At 43.5% G+C, this 6309-nt stretch overlaps 1 protein-coding gene across 2 annotated transcripts in view; it reads left to right on the top strand.

Annotated features, from left to right (window-relative positions):
* The first annotated feature begins 393 nt into the window (after positions 1 to 393).
* The window catches only part of TMEM45A (transmembrane protein 45A), a 76383-nt gene continuing 70467 nt past the window's right edge, over positions 394 to 6309 (top strand). Inside the window, exon 1 of one of the 2 annotated variants that reach the window (XM_015128700.3) lies at positions 394 to 769. The gene's annotated coding sequence lies outside the window, so the exon portion shown is untranslated. The remainder of the gene's footprint in view (positions 770 to 6309) is intronic. The other variant, NM_001266028.1, reaches the window with a different exon arrangement.

Genomic DNA, 6309 nt, shown 5'->3' with positions numbered 1-6309 from the left:
CGCCCTTTGGGGGCGTGGGCAGCCCGGAGCCCCAGCCGCTTCCACTCCAAGCACCAGGCGCGTCTTATTTACAGCCCCCAAATGGCTACAAATCATCCGCCTTGTTTTCAGCCCCCAAACGGCTACAAATCATCCTGTTTAAACAAAGCGGTCTGTCTAAAAGGAGGGGCGTAACAGGTTCGGGGCAGGGGAAAGACCTGGGAGTAGGCAACCTCCCTCTCGGCCCCGAGCCGTCCCGGGCGTGCAGCCGCCGAGTGCCACATCAGCGACGGCGCTGCACTTCCACGTTCCCTTAGGATGCAACCAGCGGGCCTGCGGGAGGGGCGCGCCCGAGGCCCTCAGGAGTGGCGGGTCGCCCGGCCAATCCGCGGCAAGTGAGGAGCCGCGGCCACCAATGAGCTGGGGCTTATGCCAGCCGCGGCCGCCGAGGCTCGTGCCCCGCGGGCGGAACAGATGAAGCACATCTGGACAGCTGTGCTGAGAAGCTGTGCGGCCCCCTTGCGGGCCGACGTCAGCCGAGCACGTCCCCCACGTCCTCTCCTTCTCGCCACTTATTATTTATTCGTTTTCCCAAAGAAGCAACCCAAGTTTAAAACTTTTTCCATCCCTAATGCGAGACGTGGCCAGATCCCATCCAACACACGGTTCAATTTTCATGGGGCTCTGGGATCAAAAGAACAGAAACAGCAACAACAAAAGCCTAGCCGCTGTCTGACTTTAAACTGGCAAAGTGGGAAAAATAAAGCGTTGAGTAAACAGACCAAGTTGGGTAAGTTTTGGATACGTGCTGGATATCATATTTCTCTTACTGTGATCTCTATCCTGTGTCTTTTGCTGTTCTCACCAGCTTTCTCTTTATCAAGGGGAGAAAAGTAACACTTGCTCTGACAAACTGGACCCTTCTCTCCCTTCTCTTCCGTTTCACTAACATTCTAATTTAATTTTTTTGGTTTGCTATTCATTTTTTTTTGTGTGTGTGTGCGTTAGTTTTAAATATACTGGGAACAGAAATTTGATTGATATCCTGTTGTAAACCTCTAACTCCAAAATTTAATCTATTGATAAATTTATTTCTCTATTTTCTTTCTGTGAAAATACTGTGGACATTTGTAAAGCCAAAATCGTTTTCTATCCCTGACTCTGGGACTGTTTTGATGGGAGATTGAGAAAATCATCTGATCTATTCAGAATTAACACGTTTGCTTCTGTTAATAGGGTGTTTAATATAAATTATGTAAAACCTGGATTATGCAAGTAGTTGCTGGATTTTTCACTTAAATCTGGAGGTAGTTGCAAGTCAAATATGTGTATTTTCCGTATTCTCCCATCCATAGTGGGATACCTGAATTCCTTTATAAAAGTTAAAAAACAAACAAACATGTGACAGACCACCTGTGTGTTCATAAACTTATAATCGTATATATGTTATATAGTATATATACACACTATATAGTATAGTATATATACTACATTTATACTATGTATGCGATATAGTATATATACTGTATATATGCTACTTTTTTTGTTGTTGTTATTGTTTGTTTTTGAGACAGAGTCTTGCTCTTGTCGCCAAGGCTGGAGTGCAATGGCGCGATCTCGGCTCACTGGAACCTCTGCCTCCCGGGTTCAAGCGATTCTCCTGACTCAGCCTCCCAAATAGCTGGGGTTACAGATGCCCGCCACTGTGCCCAGCTAATTTTTGTATTTTTAGTAAAGACGGGGTTTCGCCATGTTGGCCAGGCTGGTCTTGAACTCCTGATCTCAGGTTATGTGCCTGCCTTGGCCTCCCAAAGTGCTGGGATTACAGATGTGAACCACTGTACTCGACCTTATAATTGTATATTAAAACAATAACTCTATCAAAATAATATGCAATTGTTATATGTACATGCTTGCAGATAGCTCTGGTATACATTTCAGGATTTAGAAAGAGAATGATGAAAAATATTGAGTTAGGTGAGTAGCCTGAGACCTACTCCATCTGAAACATCTATAATCCCCTCTGTTTAAGCAATGTTTTGGATTTGAGACTTTTGTCTTATGTTATTTACTGTCACGGGAGAGCTGGATAGAATGGATCTTTAATTTTTGGCTCAGAAAGCAGTAGATGGGAATTTAGTACGATAATTAAAAGTTGCAGGCTGGGTGAGGTGGCTCATGCCTGTAATCCCAGCACTTTGGAAGGCCAAGGCAGGTTGATCATGAGGTCAGGAGATCCAGACCATCCTGGCCAACATGGTGAAACACTGTCTCTGCTAAAAATACAAAAATTAGCTGGGTGTGGTGGTGCATGCCTGTAGTCCCAGCAACTCAGGAGGCTGAGGCAAGAGAATCACTTGAACCCAAGAGGCAGAGATTGCAGTGAGCCAAGATCACGCCACTGCACTCCAGCCATCTCCAGCTCTGGTGACAGAGTGAGACTCCGTCTCAAAAAAAATAAAAAACAAAAAACAAAAAAAACAAATCTGAGTGTGTTTTTGATTCAGAAAGGCAATGCATACAAAGTGGATGGAACAGCTCAAATGATTTGCAGGGAAGCAGGCTTAGAAGGAACAGGGTTGCAGAGAAGCAATGTAAAGAGCCAGCCGGCCTGGTTCAATTCACAGTCCCACAGTAAGTTACCTAGGGTGAGTTACTCAGCCCCCCTGTGCCTCAGCTTCCTCCTCTGTAACATGGAGAGTTTCCTCTTCTCTGGTGAGTTTCCTTCTCAGTTCCGTCCTCTGTAATGTGCTAATAATAATGGCACCTACATCATGGGGTTGTCTGAGGACTGAGTTAGCATATATTAAATACTTGGAATAGTTCTGGCCCATAGTCCCACAGTATGTCTTTGCTGTTGTACTCACTCTTTGTTACCTTCCTTCCCAGCCTGTGATGTTGCACATCAGTTTCCCCAGCTGCCGTTCTGACTTCTGCTATAGCAACGGGTATTAACTGAGTGCTGACCACTTGCTAGTCAGCATTGTATGAGGCTATAAGGAGAGTCTTGAATGAGGAGTGAGGTAGAATTGATCTTAGGAAGATCTAGAAGGTTCTGGAAGTGCAGGGGATAGGAAAAGGCCATCTGTTGTAAGATGGCTTCACGGAAGGACTTGTGTTTCTGGGAATGGGTTTTGACAAACAGTTTTGGTTTGGGAATGGGAGGAAGGGAAGGGATTATAGAGGAGCAGGAACATTTTAGGAGGAAGGAGACCCTTTGCAGGGGCAAAGGCACTATGACTGGAAAGTGAGGAGCTATCCTGTGGATGTTGGGACATTGGGATAATCTGTGGGAGGTTAGTTGGAGGAAAGTTTGGAAAGGTGGGAGAGGTGGGAAGGGATGGCGTGAATTACCTGATAAGGACAGAGAGGCTTGGGAGGTAGATTGGTGGGGAGATGGCAAGCCGAACTGTCAGCAGTTACATAGAAGAGATGTTTCTGGAATAATCCATCTCTGGGGTCCCGTCTCCTCTCTTGCCCAGCATTCCGTTCCCATCTGCTCCACTGCATCCATCCAGGTCCTGCAGGTTGGGCGGGCAGGGTTGGCCAGTGAGTCTGGGCCCTACGTTTTGGACTCATTCCATGGTGGCTGTCTTGGAGCTCCGCTTAAGTGGTCTGGTGCTCAGGGCAGTTACCCAGGCTGCTTTTTGTTAACAGGCCATGCCCTAAAGTCTTTGACATGGATGTGGTTGTTGGAACCCTCCCCATCCACATACACACCCATAGTGTGTGCCCAGTAGCTCTTTCTCATCCTGCTGATAGAATCATCTACTCATATTTTAACACATATAACTTCATAATTTACCACTATTGAAGTAGATAAAAACTGTAATATGCACCTAAGTGAAGGATCAGCTTGGAGTTCCCTTGCTTTCTCTTCCCTGAGAGCATTGTTCTGTGGTAGAGAGGTATGCCTGGCGCTGCTGTTGACCACCAGTGTGACCTCAGGCAAGACATTGAACCCTTGTGGTCCTCCTTGCCATCATCTGTGAAATGATCTCTAAAGGCCCTTTTTCTCTCGGTTGATCATTTATTCTTCTCCCCTGATCCCTGGAACAGTCCATTATTCACATATGGCTATTTCACACATCTATGACTAATATTTTCTGATCACTTAATACATGGTGGACGTTCCAATAATGGTCATGTCCTCCTCACAGTCTCCTGTGAGGGTTGGTACCTATTTGTATCCTGTTTTTCTAGTTGGGGAGACAGGAGCAAAGGAAGTTTAAGAAATTTGCCCAAGATTACATAGTGAACAAGTGGCAGGTGTAGACCCAGTCTAACTTTGGAGCCCAAATCTTAACCAATGGGCTATACTACCTTAGGTATAATACAGCTATGACTGCTCTTCTTGTTTGTGGTGGTGATAGTTCAGAAGTACATGGTAGGAAGATCATTGGAGAAAGGGCATATTTGGAGATACTTAGTTGATAAAATTTGCCTGGTGGGGCCAGAATATCAGCATGAATCTTGTCTATGAAATGTGCTCCACATGGAAACAGGAGACATTTGGATCTCATTGCAGACATGCACTCTGTCTTTTCACCTTGTTTGAACAAAACCCACATAGCACCTGGTTGTATAGTAGACGCTCAGTACATGTCAGTTGAATAACTGTCCCCTTTGAAAAAGGAAGTTGTGACTGCACTATTTTTATTTAAAAAAATAAATAGAGAAACTATGCAGTCTCTCAAGACTCATGGGAACATGAGGCAGACGCCAGGTAAACATTCTACTCCTGCTTTTGGGGCCTCCCCCTTTCTCTTTTTATTTCTGGAGATGCTGTGGTTTTGAGCTAAGAACTTCTCATGGTGAATATCAATGAAGGGCTATTTTAGGTGTATAGTTATTAATCATACCCATTCTGGATTTGGCATCTATCTTTTTGGGAATTCATTCCTCAAATATTTTGTGTATTGAATCAACTTTAAAATATTCTAAAAATGTTTTAGTTTGCTCTTTATCTAAGGTAGCTGCTCTTTTCAGTATGGCATAGTGACTAAGCACACAGGCTTTGAAGTCAGACTATGAGGGTTTGAATTCCAGATCTGATTCTTACCAATGTGGCCTCGGGCAAGTCACTTTCCTCTAGACGGTTTTATTACCTGTAAAATGGGGATACGCGTACGCATTACATGAGAAAATCCATGGAGAGCATTCAGTATATTGTCTGGCTCACAGTAAAGCCTGTACATGTAAGCGATTCTTTTTTTATGGTGGTAAAATATTTAATAACATAAAATTTACCATCTTAACCATTTTTAAGTGTACAGTTCAATGGCATTAAGTACATTCACATTGTTGTTTAACTCTCACCACCATCCATCTCCAGACATTTTTCATCTTCCCAAACTGAAACTTCATACTTATTAAACAATAAATCTCTGTACCCCTTACTTTATCAGCCTCTGGAACCAATATTCTACTTTCTATTTTTATGAATTTGACTATTCTAGGTACCTCATGTAAGTGGAATTATATCATATTTATTCTTTTATGTTTAGCTTATTTCATTTAGCAAAATGTCTTCAAGTATCATCCATGTTGTCGTATGTGCCAGAATATCCTTCCTTTTTAAGGTGGAATAATACTTCATTGTATGTATATACCATCTTGTGTTTATCCATTTATTCGTTGGTAGAGGGACTTAGGTTGTTTTCACCTGTGACGGTTAATTATGCATCAACTTGTCTAGGCCACAGTACTGAGCTATTTGGCCAAACATTATTCTAAATGTTTCTTTGAAGGTATTTTTTAGATGATGATATGGTTTGGCTTTGTGTCCCCACCCAAATCTCATCTTGAATTGTAATCCCCATAATCCCCACTTGGAGAGGGAGAGACCTGGTGGGAGGTGATTGGGTCATGGGGAGGGTTTCCCCCATGCTGTTCTCGTGATACTGAATGAGTTCTCATGAGATCTGATGGTTTTATAAGGGGATCTCCCCCTCTTGCTTTCTCGGTTTCCTGCCACCATGCGAAGAAGGTCCTTGCTTCCCCTTTGCCTTCTGCCATGATTGTAAGTTTCCTGAGGCCTCCCCAGCCATGTGGAATTGTAAGTCAATTAAACCTCTTTCTTTTATGAATTACCCAGTCTCCGGTATTTCTTTATAGCAGTGTGAAAATGGACTAATACAGATGAGGTTAACATTTAAATTAGTAGACTTTGAACATGGCCGCCATAATGTTGGTAGGCTTCATCTGATCAATTGAAGGCCTCAAATGAAAAAGACTGAATTCCACTCAAGAAGAGAGAATTCTGCCTACAGACTGCCTTTGAACTTGAGACTACAGCAAGTCTTCCCTGCACCTTCAGTCTGCTAGCCT

Source organism: Macaca mulatta, chromosome 2, assembly GCF_049350105.2.
Source record: "Macaca mulatta isolate MMU2019108-1 chromosome 2, T2T-MMU8v2.0, whole genome shotgun sequence".
Lineage (NCBI taxonomy): Eukaryota > Metazoa > Chordata > Mammalia > Primates > Cercopithecidae > Macaca > Macaca mulatta.
The sequence above is the reverse complement of the archived record's forward strand: the minus strand, read 5'-3'. Positions and strand labels throughout refer to the sequence as shown.